This window comes from Amphiura filiformis, chromosome 2 (genome assembly GCF_039555335.1).
Source record: "Amphiura filiformis chromosome 2, Afil_fr2py, whole genome shotgun sequence".
In the NCBI taxonomy this organism is placed as follows: Eukaryota; Metazoa; Echinodermata; class Ophiuroidea; order Amphilepidida; family Amphiuridae; genus Amphiura; species Amphiura filiformis.
Genome location: NC_092629.1, coordinates 38,438,098 through 38,453,709, shown reverse-complemented (window position 1 = coordinate 38,453,709; position 15,612 = coordinate 38,438,098). Strand labels below are relative to the sequence as shown.

Genomic DNA, 15,612 nt, shown 5'->3' with positions numbered 1-15,612 from the left:
TTTACCCGTGTCAACAAATTTGCTGCGGTATTTTTATAAGCTTTACTTTAATTTTTATATCAATTCTGGGCTTTTATTGGTGGTATTGGGCTATTCCATTTAAAACCCACACTACCCCTCTGGAAGATTTTGGAAATATCTTCCACAGGGGGAGTATGTTTTTCAAATGTAATTGGTCAGATTAGTCCATCTTGAAACTCATACTCCCCGTGTATTGTGGCTTTACATATATCTTCCACAACTGGAGTGAGTATTTCAAATTGAAGTTACCTAATTGTCTATTCTATTCATAACTCATACTCCCTCTGTGGAAGATTTTAGCTAAATCTTCCACAGGGGAGCGTGGATTTTAAATGGAATAGCCCATTTTGTGAATTATAATAAACGAGGTCATCATGATTGCAAATAACGTCTGTTTGAACAACAACAACAACAACAACAACAAACAACAAAAAAGCTCTTAACATCATTGTTCAAAGCTTGCCGAGCCTTTTTGATTCACGTAAGGCCAAATAAAAAATAAAACATGTTTCACGTCCCCTCCCGCTTCCTTTTTTGAGGTTTCTTCAATTTTATTTTTATTTTTTTTTTTCAGTTTTTTTCTTTTCAAAAAATATGTCTAGGAAGTAGAGATGCTTTCTATAGCCTTGATAATATACAAGAAACACTTTTGGAAGGTTTTGTGATAGTTAGAGGGGGCCTATCTCTCAGAACAACAAATAAAAAGAGGCCTCCTCCTTTTCCCAGGCATTATTGTATACGCTAAAACAGCTCTAATTATGGGTATTTACACCGATTTTGCGATAAAAAATAAAAAGCCCCCTCTTCCTCCTTTTTTTCAAAAACCCGGACGTGAAACATGTTTTTTATTTTACTTGGCCTAATAGAATAGAACCCGATAGAACCATGCATTTTGTGGAAAAAACCCAAACAAACTAACAAAGATTTGTAAAAGGTGTTTCCCTAAATCCGGAAAAAGTTTTGTAATTAAACAGTGCTAACATACGCTTGCAAGTAAGAAGACTAAGCTCACAACCTATGGTAAATAAAAATTCCTTTAAAAAGGAATGTGGCGCCCAATGTGAGCTGGACGGGATATGGTGAATTCCATGGTGATTAGATTTGGTATTATAATGATTTTTTTAGGGAAGAGTAGAAGATGATCAAATACGAGAGAAATGCTTCATGGAATGAAGCTTTCGTGTCAATTTGCGATTATGTGGGTGGGAGTTCTGTTTTGGGGCCCGTTGTAGTGAGGATATTGCTTTGGATATTGAATATTGTTGAATTTCGTTATCAGGGCCTAGGGTATATGATGGATAACTAGAAGACACAAATAAGTAAGCTTCCCCTAGTCATCTATACACTCATTCTTGTCACACGACGAATTTCGACAAAGTCATGTAAACGTAATTTCGTTTTTCACCCGACCTCCGTCCAGAAACAATCCTGAAATGTTGAAAACTTGGGGTCGGCGCACTCATGCCAGTTTATAAGGTATAGGCTACTCTGTGTCTTTTGTAGCCAACCATGTGGCTAAGAGAGGCTAGGAAATACTTAAACTAATACAAAACAATCATACCCTCCTTTCATATCAAACAATACCAAGAAATTGACAGGCCTGTTAAATCAAGGGTAAGATCGATCGTTATTCTTCATGAAACGGGCACCGCCCATTTTTATGTTATTAATTCTGCTAAAAATTAATTAATAAATAACAAAATTACGTCATAATTATGACTTTAAGTCGGCCATAGAACTCTATTTTAAACAGACAAAATAGCCATTGGGGTTTCTTTCACTTTACCTTGCTAGGAACCCATCCCAGCAGTTAGGCATATTACAATAAATATTATTTTTGCAAATAAACTTCTGACCTTCAACACAGTCATGTCTTCCAAATTTATTCCTTTCTCTGCTGACCAGGGTTGATTTTCGTTAATTAATGTTTTGTTTTTTATCAGAGATAGTCACCACAAAGATACTGAGCTGTATTCAAGCACATAAACCATTAGTGATTTCATGTTTGGTCAGTGGTTGTGTTGGTCAACTATAATTAATTGGTGTTTGTTTAAGGATTAGGTGCACTGTGTGCAATCACTATATTATCAATAACCTCAATTAAACAATCATAGTGCAAAATTTGACCTTAATTTGCAAAGTATGAGATTTTGTACTCACATTTTCAAAGGTCATTCAATGAATGCACAAATGTATTGGGGTTAAAGAACTGTGCCCTGATAGATGAGCATGTTGTAGATTCTTCACACTGTAAACAACTAGTTCATGTGCAAACATGTTCAAAACATACATAATTAGAATGGTCAAATGTCACCGTCTATCGGGTTCTAAGAGGCGGTAAACTGGTTTAAACCATACAAAGGTCACGGGTTATTTGGTGTTTTTATAAGTCCATTAATTTTGTATTTTAAACAAAGAATATATACACATCATTTTATCCCGTGCATATCAGAAAACAATAATAAAATAAAATCCTAGCATATTGTGGTTTTATTTCTGAGCTGGGCATAATTTTAGCAAAACAATTAAGGAGTAAATCTAGCAAGACTGAAATTAGAAGATTTCACAAAGTACATGCCTATATGTGGCCCCTCCGTAGAGGGCGCCACAAAAAGTCATAATGATAAAATGTCACATTCTTGTCCATGTTCATGATGTTGGGGGAGTTCGACACTTGTATGATAAATATTGAATCAACATGCAAATGCTGCCATTTTCGTCCTTTTTGCCATTAAAAATCTAATGACAATTTCATATTTAAAGTTTTTAACACTTTTGCGTGGATCATGTTGTAGTGCCTTTAACTCAGCCGTTACCATGGTTACTGATGTATGTGTCATATTGCTAGGAAGTCCCGTTCCATTGCTTAATTTAAAATTAAAACACGACAGCTAGGAACTTCCTGAACATGCTGAACCTTATCATGCTTATGAACTAAAATATCAGTGACACCATACCTTATGGTGAAGTTCAGTATTACTATTCAACTATCATATCTCAAGAGTAAACGTATTCAAAGTTAATTTTATGAGTGTACAAACAAGTGAAGTTAAAGAACTGTGCTGCCGTGGAAGATGAACATATTTAATATCTTAAACATGATAAAGTTTACAGAAGAAGCTACTGCTTTTGACCCCATACTGCCATTGGGATATTCCCGTTGAAATGGCCATGGCCGGAAGACATGAGTTTCAAGGGGGTTATACCTGATGAATGGGTGATTCCATTCGAAATCTACAATCCCTGTGTTAGTAGCATGCCTTCCACAGGGGGTGTTTGGAAATCAACTGGAATAGCCAACTGGAATAGCCCATTGATCTTAGGCAGAAATCGTGCTTTTTGTTATTCAAGTTTGTGTAATTTTCTGAATTTGTGAGGTGACAGAGTGCTTGGTCGGCACACCTGCATAAATTCGATATTTTATATTATATGTATAGGCCTATAAAAGTGCCGTATGTTGAGAAGCTATGTAGCCTATTATTGTTGTAACTTGTTCAAAGCATGTCTAACGTCGTCTTACTTCGAAGTTTAAGATCTTTTTTAAGTTACGAAGCTATGGTGGAATAGAATAAAATGTAACCTACTGTCGCATTATTTGTGTAATTGTTTACCCAACTGTTTACCTAGTGTTCTGGCATGATATCTACTATATATTGAGTACTACTAACATTTTGTTTTTGCTGTGTAGGCATACATGTAAATCTTATCAGGGTGGTTGAATGGGTGGGTTGAAATTGACAAGAATAATTAAAAGTTAGCAAACAAACGAATAAACACCCTCCCCCTCCGAGAAAAAAACAAAAACACCAATAGACAAATATCGCGTCTCCCATCGCCCGTACCCGCAACGTGGCAAAAAATGCAATCTGAGCTGATGGGTTATATTGGATCCATGGGTGGGTGGGTTAAAGTGAAAACAAAGCAGTAAACAAGCTGATAAACCTTTACAGTGAAAACAAACAAACATTCAAATGATATCATTGATGAGTACGGCTTAATATGACATGACGTCATCAAGACTTACTGAACTTTTCGCCTTTAGCAGCATTAGAGTTCCCGCCTTTGGAAGCCATATCAGCAGAGGAAGAGTCCCCTTTTATGCCACTCCGAAAAAGTTTCATCTACAGAAAGAATTCAATTAACATTGACAAGGTGTAGTCAACATCGACACAGTCAAAACATCGACACGTTTTTTCTCGACACCATATAAATCGACACGGAAGCAAAATGTATAATAATATAGGCAATATGCGTCATGTACGCGTATCACATGTAATGTCCCTACGCTTCGATGGAACATTCGATGAATCCTAAACTTATTCCAAATATTTACACAATGATGTCAAAGAGTTTGAAGACTATGTCAAACTTCCAGTTGTATATGCAACACATTTTTAAACTATTTAACTTCCCAAGTTGCCAGCACTACATGTGTTTTAATGCAGTATCACAAACTATAGCTTCTTCACAGGTCATAGTCCAGTCTCCATTTTTGACTCGCTATATAATTCTATATTAAAATACCCTAGGCCTAGGTTTAACAACAGGGTCCAACTGACATTTAAAAATAGAAATATTTTCACAAGTTCACGGTTTATTTCTTATTTAAACCCATTCATGCATAGAGTCGAAACCTTTTTATTAAAACTACCCACTGTGTCGCTGTCACCTCTCGCTGACTTCAATTTTTAGCATTGACTTTTAAGTTTCTCTCAATAGAAAAGAAAACAGCGAGTACTCACCTTATCTATCATCGACATTATGGATATGCATAGGAGCTATATATATAGCTATATATATATCCGAAAATTTAAGTATAAGGATTGGTTTGAAGTATATAAGAAAAGTAATATCCTATAGATTATATCCCCATGATAGAGCACTGTTATATATTCCGTGTATTATATCCAAGAGCCACCGCAACAGTGTGGCGTACAGTGGCTATGATAGCAAGATTGAGTACACAGCCCGTATCTCTTGTTTGGTAAACCCTCAGTATGCGTCGTGTTTTGCGTTTTGCTAAGCAGACGACGTGACACGTTGGCATACCTCGTAACTTTTTTTACATTAAATGTGTAAAAAAAGTCTGGAATTTTAAGTTCTGATGACAATAATTGGACAATATACCTAAAAAATAGGATTGACTAAGTATAAATTTGCCAAATATTCATTGGTCGGTGATTTGTAAGATTTTATTTTATTGCGAAACTATTTTGAACAGCATGGATGCAGACTACATGTAGATAGGTCAATTTAAACAAATGTAAAATGAGTTAATATAATAATGTGATATGTAAGTCTTGTGTCGATATGATGTCAGTGTTATGCGTTAAACTGAAGTAATGCATTGACCTTTTTATGTCCGTGTTTCTATGAAGCACATTATTCAAGTAGTGTTTGTTCATTTCATACGAACATGAACACTGTGGAACATGATGAACAGGGCACGTTATAGGTTGTTGCTTGCTCGCTCTGCAATAATGTGTGGCGCACGACTTCAATTGCTATTGTAAAATATTGTGGTGGCGCAGAGCAGTATAGCAATGCATGATGACTGTTCATTAACTCTCAATAAATATAATACTAACTCAAAGAAAACCACCTCAACAACAATGTGAAAAGTACATAAAGAAACAAAAGTACACAACTGCCAATATTAAAATTAAAAAACCAAAACAAAACAAAAATAAAATAAAAATAGCGCTCACAACATTTTTGCGAAACAAGATCAAAATAGCAATACATTAGACATTGCTTAAGGCTAGTGGATTTAGGCAATCTGTCTTTTATAGTGATTTTAAACGCCACTCTGAATGTGTTCCTCTCCTCCTCGTCCCCACTTATGAGGGAGGAGGAACGTTCATCAATGACAAGAGACAAGATGCCCAGAAGAGCAACATCTCATGTCCGCTTCGCGCTCAGAGAGGTACACTACAACCTCATCATCGTGGTGTTGGATAGCCATCAAGTGTATTTGATAGCATGGTGACACGTACTCTAGAAATGATCCTTAAAAGTACGGTCTTAGCTTGTATTTGTCAGTAAAATGGAATGAATGTACTCGAGAATATAGAATCTATGGTGTTATATGACGCGTGACGTTCGCTCTGAGTCTGCGTTGCACTTTGCACTTTCAACTGAGTGTAAAAAGTTGATAAAGCGTATAGAGGGCCATCCCAAAACTGTTGCAATCATCCAGGCGGTATAGGTCATGCTTTAATATATTAGCACCTCGTTGAAGCAATTTTTGTTAGCACCTCGATGAAGAACACCCGGCGAGACATTTTTTTCTCCTCGGTGAGGTTTTTTTTTCTTTTCATATTTTCAACAATTTGTTTTTGGATTTGTGAAACAAATTTTGTCCATATTTTCACTATTTTTATGTTGTAGCACAATTTCGCGTGGCACGAAAAACATTATTTACAACTTTCTTGGTCGGGGGCAAAATAACAATTTCGGGGGAAAAGACAAAAAAAAAAAAAAAGGCATCAATTTGACCCGGTATTGTCGATGGGATACATAATATACCGTTTTTTAGAGAGACTGTAGGCCTACATGAAAACTATAAAGTCTTTATGCTTCCAAACAGAGTTTTATTGGGACAATGTGCATTTTTACACTCATTTTGGTCCATGATCGGGGTGACTTTCCGGTGGAAACGGGCTCTTTCCTATACCCTCCCGATTTTCATTTTTTGGTAGGCGGGCAATATTCTCTTTCATTTTCTGTCAGGGGGCACTGTTCCCCTTGTCCACCCGCTGTTTACGAAACTGGTTCACATGATGAGTTTTTAGCACCAAGCTGAACTTGAAATCCATGTGGATTATTTTCTTCAAAACATAGATTTAATAATGTGAGGATATCTCACTAAAAACATGTACGCAGATTCATCCCCACGTATTGCTCCCACCAGTCATGTGGCATAGATATCTTTTGACATTGGGTTGGAGTTTGATGGAAATCTGTGAAGTAGAGTGAATCAAGTGCGAACAAAATATTTACGGTACCAGTTCGAAGCTAAAATAAATACATAAATATGATGAAAAATGGAGCAAGTTATCAATGATCATATTTAGAGTATATGTCACCATGCTATCAAATACACTTGATGGCTATCCAACACCACGATGATGAGTCGTAGTGTTCCTCTCTGAGCACGAAGCGGACATGAGATGTTGTCCATTTGGGGCGTCTTGTCTGTTGTCATTGATGAACGTTCCTCCTCCCTCATAAGTGGGGACGAGGAGGTGTGGAACCGACACATTCAGAGTGGCGTTTAAAATACTAACAATATAAGACAGATGGACCTCATTGACTTATACAATTCCGGATGTATTGCTTATTTGTTTTTGTTGTTTCACAAACGTGTTGTATATGTAGTTTTTAAATTGTTGTTGTGGGTGTTTTCTTTGTGGTAGTATATATTATTACCAGTAAATGAACTGCATTGCTATACAGTGTGGTCCAAAAACAACATTATCCAATTTTAAAGGTTGATTTCTCAGAGTTAAAAACCTGTTTCAATTGTTTATTGCACATCCTAAAACAACATCTTTCTAAAAGTATTTGGTGAAAAATTGACTTAAAAAGAATGTTAATTACAGATGTGGTTTAGTTTTAATGTAAAGGGTCAAAATAAAGTCGAAAATCTGATTTTTGATCATTTAATTAGTCATTCAAGTAATCAATTAATAATCAATCAATCTTTATTTCATTCAAAATACAACAATACAATAACAGCAAAACATACACATTTGAATGAGGAGATGCTCAGAAGGCCAAAAAGGCCTGAACAAACACCCCCTCAACCTATAGCCTAAGTTTCACAATTTATCTAATAAATTCATCATAAGTTATGCAATTTCTTATTCTTTACAAATTGAATATTTATAAGTCATGAAAATATGTTGAAATGATACAAATAATAATGTGAATGATATTACTGTTCTTTTAGCATTATATAAATACATCATTTCAGCATTATTTTTCTTGAATAAAAAAAAATCTTGTATGACAAATTTTAGTTAATCGAAAATCAGTCAAATTAGACCTAGTCTAACAGTGTGTAGGCCTACATACCTTCACATAAACAATATTGAAGGAGATGTGACCCTCCTCAGAAGGGTGGAAAATGTTACAAAACGATAAACGCCAAACAGGGGCGTAGCAAGAGCCTAGGGGCCATGCCACGGACAAAGAAGCAGTTCGGGGTCCTTTTAACATCTCCTATCAGCCCTTATTTCATTTTCGCTGTTGCATGGGCCCCTGAACCACCCTTGGACTTCGTCCACCCTTCAGACAACTTTCAAAATGTGTCTCCAGGTGATCAACTTCGGATTGACGCCCTTGTTCACGTTGTCTTTAGTACATGACTAAACGAAATTTGCGCAAATGATAACCCCCGGATGATAACCATAAGACATGTTGACATAATTATTTTGTCATTCTAAAACCGTTGTCCACCCGCTTGCTACGCTCCTGACGCCAAATTTACTACATTTGGTGAACATGTGAATATTATTGTGTGAAATGTTACACAATGTAAACCAGTTTCCCGGGAAAGTGGATCAGATGACCATATCGCTATCAGTCATACCTGATGAAGTCCTCCGATGTGAAGGACGAAATATTGTAGTGAGTACAAATTCACTTGGTTTTGTCAAGCAAAAATGGAAATGTTTAGTTATACATATAGTTATTTTTCAACATATGAAAAGGTTTGACTACAAAAATGATTCTCTTATAAATGCATCTACGCACAGTTTCCACCTACCTCGATACACCCGAGCACAGATATTTCCAAGCGCAGTGAGTCTAGCCACTACGCAGTCTATGATATATTACACGGTTGAGTGCATAGCATCATAAGAGCTGTGTGAGATCTAGTGGAAAATATGCTTCTGTGATTGTTTTTTGTCAAGACCCACAAGTGTTCCCTTCATCCAATCAGAATTTTTTTTTTTATTGAACGAAAGCTTCCCCCTAAAACACTTTTTTCATTAGGTCAACAGATAACGCAATTCAATGTTTATAGCAAGCGAATGTGGTAAATCTGTTGAAAACGACCTATCCCAGCACAATTTAATGTAGGTTTGTTTTAAAAGTCAAAACCTCAAGTGTTCCTTACAATATTTTTCAAATTTTATGTCTTTAAATGAAAGAGCACATGCATTTATTTGTCCATATACTAGCTTCATTTTAATGAGCAATTGCCAATTTTCTTTAAATTGCAAATCTTGCCAAAGTTACTATTTTCGCCTGTTTTGTCATACGGTTGTAAATTCAATGAACTATGACTTTGCTAAAGAGCGCTTACAAATTGAAAAGATTTTTTTTCCCAAATTGAAGTAATTCGCGATCTATTTTGTCACCCCATATAAGTCACGGGGGTGGGGGATGGGGGTAGGCTTACACATTATTATTCACACCTCTAAATAATATGCTTGTACATGCATTTATACCCGGTATAATTTATAATTGTTCCCTCGCAGACGTGAATGAAACGAGAAAGAACGTGAATGACACGAGAATCACCCATGCGTGATGACATTAGTACGGTTACCACGGAAACTGATAAACTTTATCCATATATGGGTAAAATCGGAAGAAAGCCGGCAATGAGAGGGTCTTATATAATGATGGCATATCCTATATATCGTTCACAATATTGAGTCACGCATGCATGCTTATACAGTCCATATAGTGACCACGGTCATAATTGTAAACCATAGTTTGTACACTCTTAAAATATTTGGACGCCTGATGTTAAAAGAATGAACACTATTTAAACACCTTTTTTTGTAACAGTTCTTGAACACCATAATATGTTCCAAATATAAACGGCAGTGTTCAAGGTGTTATTCCAGGTTTGTTAGACTATTGAACACTATTGGATGTTCGGGGACACAGGCGAAAAACAATTGCAGTTGCTTAACAAACATTAATACATGTATAATACCGGTTTTGTTTTTAGAGGGACTGTACCGGTACATGTCCTCGAGCTTCAAAAAAGCTTTACTGGACGAATATTTGTATTTTACACTATTTTCACCCATGATCTGGATGAAAAGGGCTTTTATTGTGACAATGTGCGCGCGTAACGCGCAAAAATGTTGTATTTTACCTCCACCAAGGTATTTATGAACGTTCCCTTACAGGGCTCCTCCATATGCATGGCATGCAAAAGAGCCAGCATAGGCCAAACCACCTCTCTATAATAATTATACCTTAAGGAACTATCCTTGATAAGAGTGCAAACTTTATATTTGCAGAGCATACTACTATAAAAAACATTCTTCCAGATGACGTAGGCCTACGTCACTTAACGCCTACCATGCATTCATGACATAGTCGTTTTACGTCACGACTAGAGATTTTGTATACAGGCATTACCATTACTAAACCAAAGTATGGTTTTTATTTGGCATAAAATGTACTTTCTATAAACGTATTAAAAGAGTGAAATTTCGGGATAAAACATTTCGTAGCAATAACACACTAGTAATGACCCTCGGAGACAACAACCTGTCGGAAGAAAGAACCTTTGGCGAAATAACTGGTCTCATCAAAGTCCATTCGGAATAAAAATACATTTGGAGCGATTACTCTTCGGAGCTAGCCTAAAACCATTTGGAACAAACACTATCATGCACCTTGTAATCTGTCTTCTTGTAAATATCAACATTCAGTTTCTTTCATCCGTTCTTTGAATATTGAGCAAAAAAGAAGATGCTTGCACCCGGGATTGCACCCGTGATTTGACCTATAACATATAAATTGGCAGTATACGGAAATTGTATAGTTTGAGTCAAACTAAAGACTATGTACACAACATGCAAACGCACATGCCTTATGTTACGTGTATTGAAATAACAGAGAATTCATGCACTGCAAAAACTACATGTTTTTGTTTACCTAGGTTTGTCCGTAAGGGGATATATGTTTGCATCCACGGAAAATATATAGAAAAAGAGCAAAAAACAACAACAACAACAAATAAAAAACAAAAAAACAAAAAAAACAAAAACAAAACAAAAACACTGACAACAAAACAGAAACTTGAAATAAAAGGCCACTCCCAACAATCAATAAACATGATAAACAATCTTAACAATTTGATTGTTCTATATTTTCTTTATGTCCCCATGACAAACAAACTTAAAAATGCTTGCAGCATGTAATATATCACAGATTATTAATCTCATCAGTAGGAATAGAAAATAACCAATTAGCCTATCACATTGTTGTACACCAATACTTAGTTATAAAGCTTTATAAAGTCAAATTTATGATAAACGTATATAGGTCAAATGTCAAAACAGATTTCCAGTAACGTTTCAAATGATGTCATATCCACAACTTGTGGCCCTTGAACTTGTTTAAAAATACAACTACCAAGAGGTTACATAAGAGGTCTTGCTTCAACATGTTCAGGGGCCAATGACACCATCTATTGAAAATCTTGGTTATTGTATTCATCTGATATACAATTTCATGCATGGTATGCATATTCTTTTATCATGTTTAAAACGAATTTTCTGCTATATATGTGACCGTCCACCACAAACCAGCCATAAAGTCGGCCCAGTGTTTTATTTCGTGTTTAGAAAATATATATCATAAGCTTTAAAATGGTATTTTGACTTCAAACGATATTCAGAAGCCGGGTAATGGTTTGTTGAACTTTGCTCCTTCAACGAAATTGTACCTTAATTCGGTTCTACATGTGTCTCTTTTTCCACATTGCTGGTAATAAATATCAAACAGTCCTAATTGGCGGTCATTTCAAATTATTCCAGGTCAACGATGTTTAGGAATATCTTCTCATGGTTAACTGTTGGTTATACGTACTTAGACAAAATACAATGCTTTGTAACCCACCACTTGAACAGGATTTAGCCAAAGCAAACAAAGACTAGAGCTATTTAAGAATTCTATAGACATAGGTAGAAGCTTATCCTCTTCAACAATATGATTATTGATTGGTTTGAAAGGTGTTTGAGTGGCATTAGCAAAATGAGATACATGTAGCACCAACTTGAGGATGAATACGACCTTCATGCACATATTATTCTGTGACTCAGAATACAATTTGCAGACTTTACGGCTGGTTAAGTGGACGGTCACATTTTGTCCTATATGAGGGATAATGCATGCACAATCATTAACATTCATGCATATTTATTAATGCATAATCATTAACATTCTTGTAACTTACTAAATTTCTGTTCTTCAGTAAGTTCTACGCGAAATAAGTCCGCCGTTTCAAGTTTATGAACTCGAAAACGAAACTGAAAGAGGTATGGAAGAAGAATGCATGGATATGATGGATGTTATATTTATTACATTGCTTTTGAAAAAAAGTGGCAGTCGGAAATGAATAATGGTGATTTTCTGACAAAACTATGATATATAGCCCCGTATGAGGTGATTACGAAAGTTGGGAAATATCTTTCATTCAAGTTAGCGAATTATATTACTTTGAATAGCTAAATCATTGACCCCCCCTTAAAAAATAAAGCTCAAGGGCGAAGTTCAGACTTATCAAAATCGAATGGATAATACCCTCAGATACCATGGATACCTCATATACACCGGCGCCATTCCTGGAAGAGAATTTTACTCAGGCTGTGCCTTCGGATAGGTCTTTTCCAGGAATGGTTGGGTCTTCGTGTATTATCATTAATCATATAGATCCGGTTGTCATGGTTTTGATGTATACATGTATGAAATCGATTATCAGAAATTATCCTAAATTTTGGGGCAATTGGTGCCACCATCATGTGCCGCCAACGTTATCAATAAGACATGTAATGTGTACCTTACTTTTATTGAGTCGCAGGAAATATTCTGTTTTGACCCGTGGGGCAGTGTGGAGCCATCATTTTTGACCTTCAACCTTTTTGCTCATAATTTCGTAGATAGTTCAAACTATACATATTTTCTGAATCCTCTTGACCAGAGGAATATTTTGGAATTTGATGAGCTATACTTTTAATTTTGACCACTGTATAAACTTTGACCCTCGAATTCTGGGATTGCAGTAAGGGCTATTTTTCGTGATAAGTGACCCACAAGGAGGATCGGATTCTGTTGCTTTTATCACCTTGCCTTGGGCTCATTAATCATGCATTACACTGGAGCCTAATCAGAGCATGATCAGAGTATTGCAAGCTAGCATTTAGCAAGTTGGATGCAATTTTGCAAATACTAGGCTGATAGCAAGGCCACCTGCCATTACATGGATGTTGGGCTGGTGTTTTAATAAGTACACTTCTGCTACATGATGTAGAATTGTACTTGCTTAAACCTCCCTTATGTAACACACGAAGTAACATGCCTTTTTGTAGTACAGATCGACCATAATGCGTACTATATTTGATAAAAAAACCACAAAATATCTCAACTTGCTTATATGAATAAACAGATAGAAACTTAAAAGTGTTTATAATCAGCGGCTTCGCAACTAAATTTATGAAGTTGTCGACATTTTTTCGATAGTCACTGGTGCAACCTTCTTATAGTGACGTCACATAGTCTACTTGTAATTCGACGCAACACTGGAGAACGTAAACAGTACATACCTTCTTAGTTTTAGCCATTTCTTTCACAATCTCTAATATATAATCACACGCTTAAGTTTAAGTATATATAGTCTGCTATGTATAATCCGCTGCATTGGTCAAATTACCAGAACTGTCATAGGAAGTACTGCAATGATGCCGAGTTTTCCTGAACTTTAAGCGATGTCCACAGATATGTCAACGGTGATATAGACTAATACATTGAAATTGTGCGTATTGAACGGCTGGTGGATTTAGGGCGCGGGTTGTTTAAGGACAGTCCTAGGAGCAAAACTCGGGCGGGAAGAAGGGGATTTAGGTACCCTAGACGGGGAGGAAGTTCGGCCCGGATAACTGAGGTCAATTTCAGCTATAAAGCGTTGAAGGGTATTATATCACGTAATTGATAAAGCCAAATGATTGTTGATCGAGTTACAGTTTTTAGTATCTAAAAAGTTCTAATACAAGTTTAGTGTTAGGTTTAAGTGTTAGGATTTGAAGGTTTAAAAGGATTTAGTGAGTCTTTTCATGTGCTAAATCCTTTAAGGATGGTGTCAACCCTGGAATTATGGAAACTTAGGGTCGCAGACTTATCTCATTATAGCTAAAGGTATTAAAGTAAAAGTTCAAACATTATAGGAATCTAACCGTGACGTCAATGTTAATGCTCAATTTTGGGATACGGTCTAAAACAAATGTTGTCCAAAACACCTAGGATCATGCTAGACCATCAATTTTATTTAGCAGTAAAGAAGCTCAAACGTTTCCATAATTGGTTTGTGTTTTTACTGTTTTCTCATATGGTCATCACGACACCCTAGAGCTGACGTTTTAGTTTCCTCACTTGGATGTGAGCCAGGGATACGATTATTCACAGGTGAATGAACACAATACCTCATAAGATTAGGGGGGGTCATTAGGACCAACTTTTTTTTTACCCATCTTAAAATATGTAGATGACCTATCTAAACAAGAAAACAACAATGAAAATTTTTTTTTAAGTTCTAACCCCCCTGTACATACCCTCTGAAAGTTTGAAATTAAGGTTGCCGAATTCGGCAGACTTGCACTGCTTTTAACACAGGAAATTCAATGACCTACACACTTGTATTGCTATAACATAGGTTATCGCTGATGAAATGGTAATCTTAGAGTCCACAATTGTTAGTTCACATACTTGAGCAGTTTATAGGTTATAAAATATGTACTTTATTTTATATAGTGGTATAGGGAGGGTGGTGTCAATCGGGGGGGTGCTGTGTAATATTTTCACATATTGGCCTAAAGCAACCTAACCTATAAGGCGAGTAGCATCTACTGCATTATTTTGAAATCATCATGTTTTACATCATCAGCCTTTGATGTGACATTTCAAATAAAGTTTTAAGGTGAATAAGTGATTGCTGACAGGTTTTTCTTATAATGCTTCATCAGTCTAGGGGAAAATATCACTTGTTTTTGGCATTTTCAGTTTAACTGTTAGCTACTGTTCTTTATTATCTTGTTTCTTGTCTACACCACCTGTATTTGTAAAGGGTGTATTCGTAGTTTTGAGTGAGTTTAAGTCCTTAATTCTCCTAGAATCAACTGCAATGTTTGAGATCTCTTTAGTTCCAATGCCTTGTCCTCCTAGCTGTTTCATGTTCCAAACCTTATAGGCCTATAAAGTTGTACAATTGGCTCTTCTCTTTGAATGAGCCTGGTGGTCTCTTTTCTATTAACCTTTAGGTCTACATGACTTAAGTCTGCTGATTCAGCAGTTTTGTACTTACTAGAGTATTATTTAGTTATTGTTTAGGTGGTCATACAAATCGGAGATCCTAATGTACTACTGCTTGCCAATGGTTTCCTCCGGTAAAAAGGAGGTATAGTTGGATTCAGGGAGCAGAAGACAATTATGATCATCATGCGTTTCAAGTATGAATACTGCAAAACTTGAATAGGCACCAGTCCATATCATAGCAGCAGAAAGAAGCTGGGTTCATAAACTATGAACTTTGGTCAAATAGGGCTAATCAACTCAAATATG

At 36.1% G+C, this 15,612-nt stretch overlaps 1 protein-coding gene and 2 non-coding genes across 3 annotated transcripts in view; 1 reads left to right on the top strand and 2 right to left on the bottom strand.

Annotated features, from left to right (window-relative positions):
• The window catches only part of LOC140146187 (uncharacterized), a 224,846-nt gene that overhangs the window by 166,174 nt on the left and 43,060 nt on the right, over positions 1 to 15,612 (bottom strand). The gene's annotated exons all lie outside the window — the stretch shown is intronic.
• LOC140146892 (small nucleolar RNA U3) lies at positions 5,825 to 6,047 on the bottom strand. The gene has a single exon (XR_011858338.1). It is a non-coding gene; the product is annotated as a small nucleolar RNA U3 (small nucleolar RNA).
• On the top strand, positions 7,084 to 7,295 carry LOC140146894 (small nucleolar RNA U3). The gene has a single exon (XR_011858340.1). It is a non-coding gene; the product is annotated as a small nucleolar RNA U3 (small nucleolar RNA).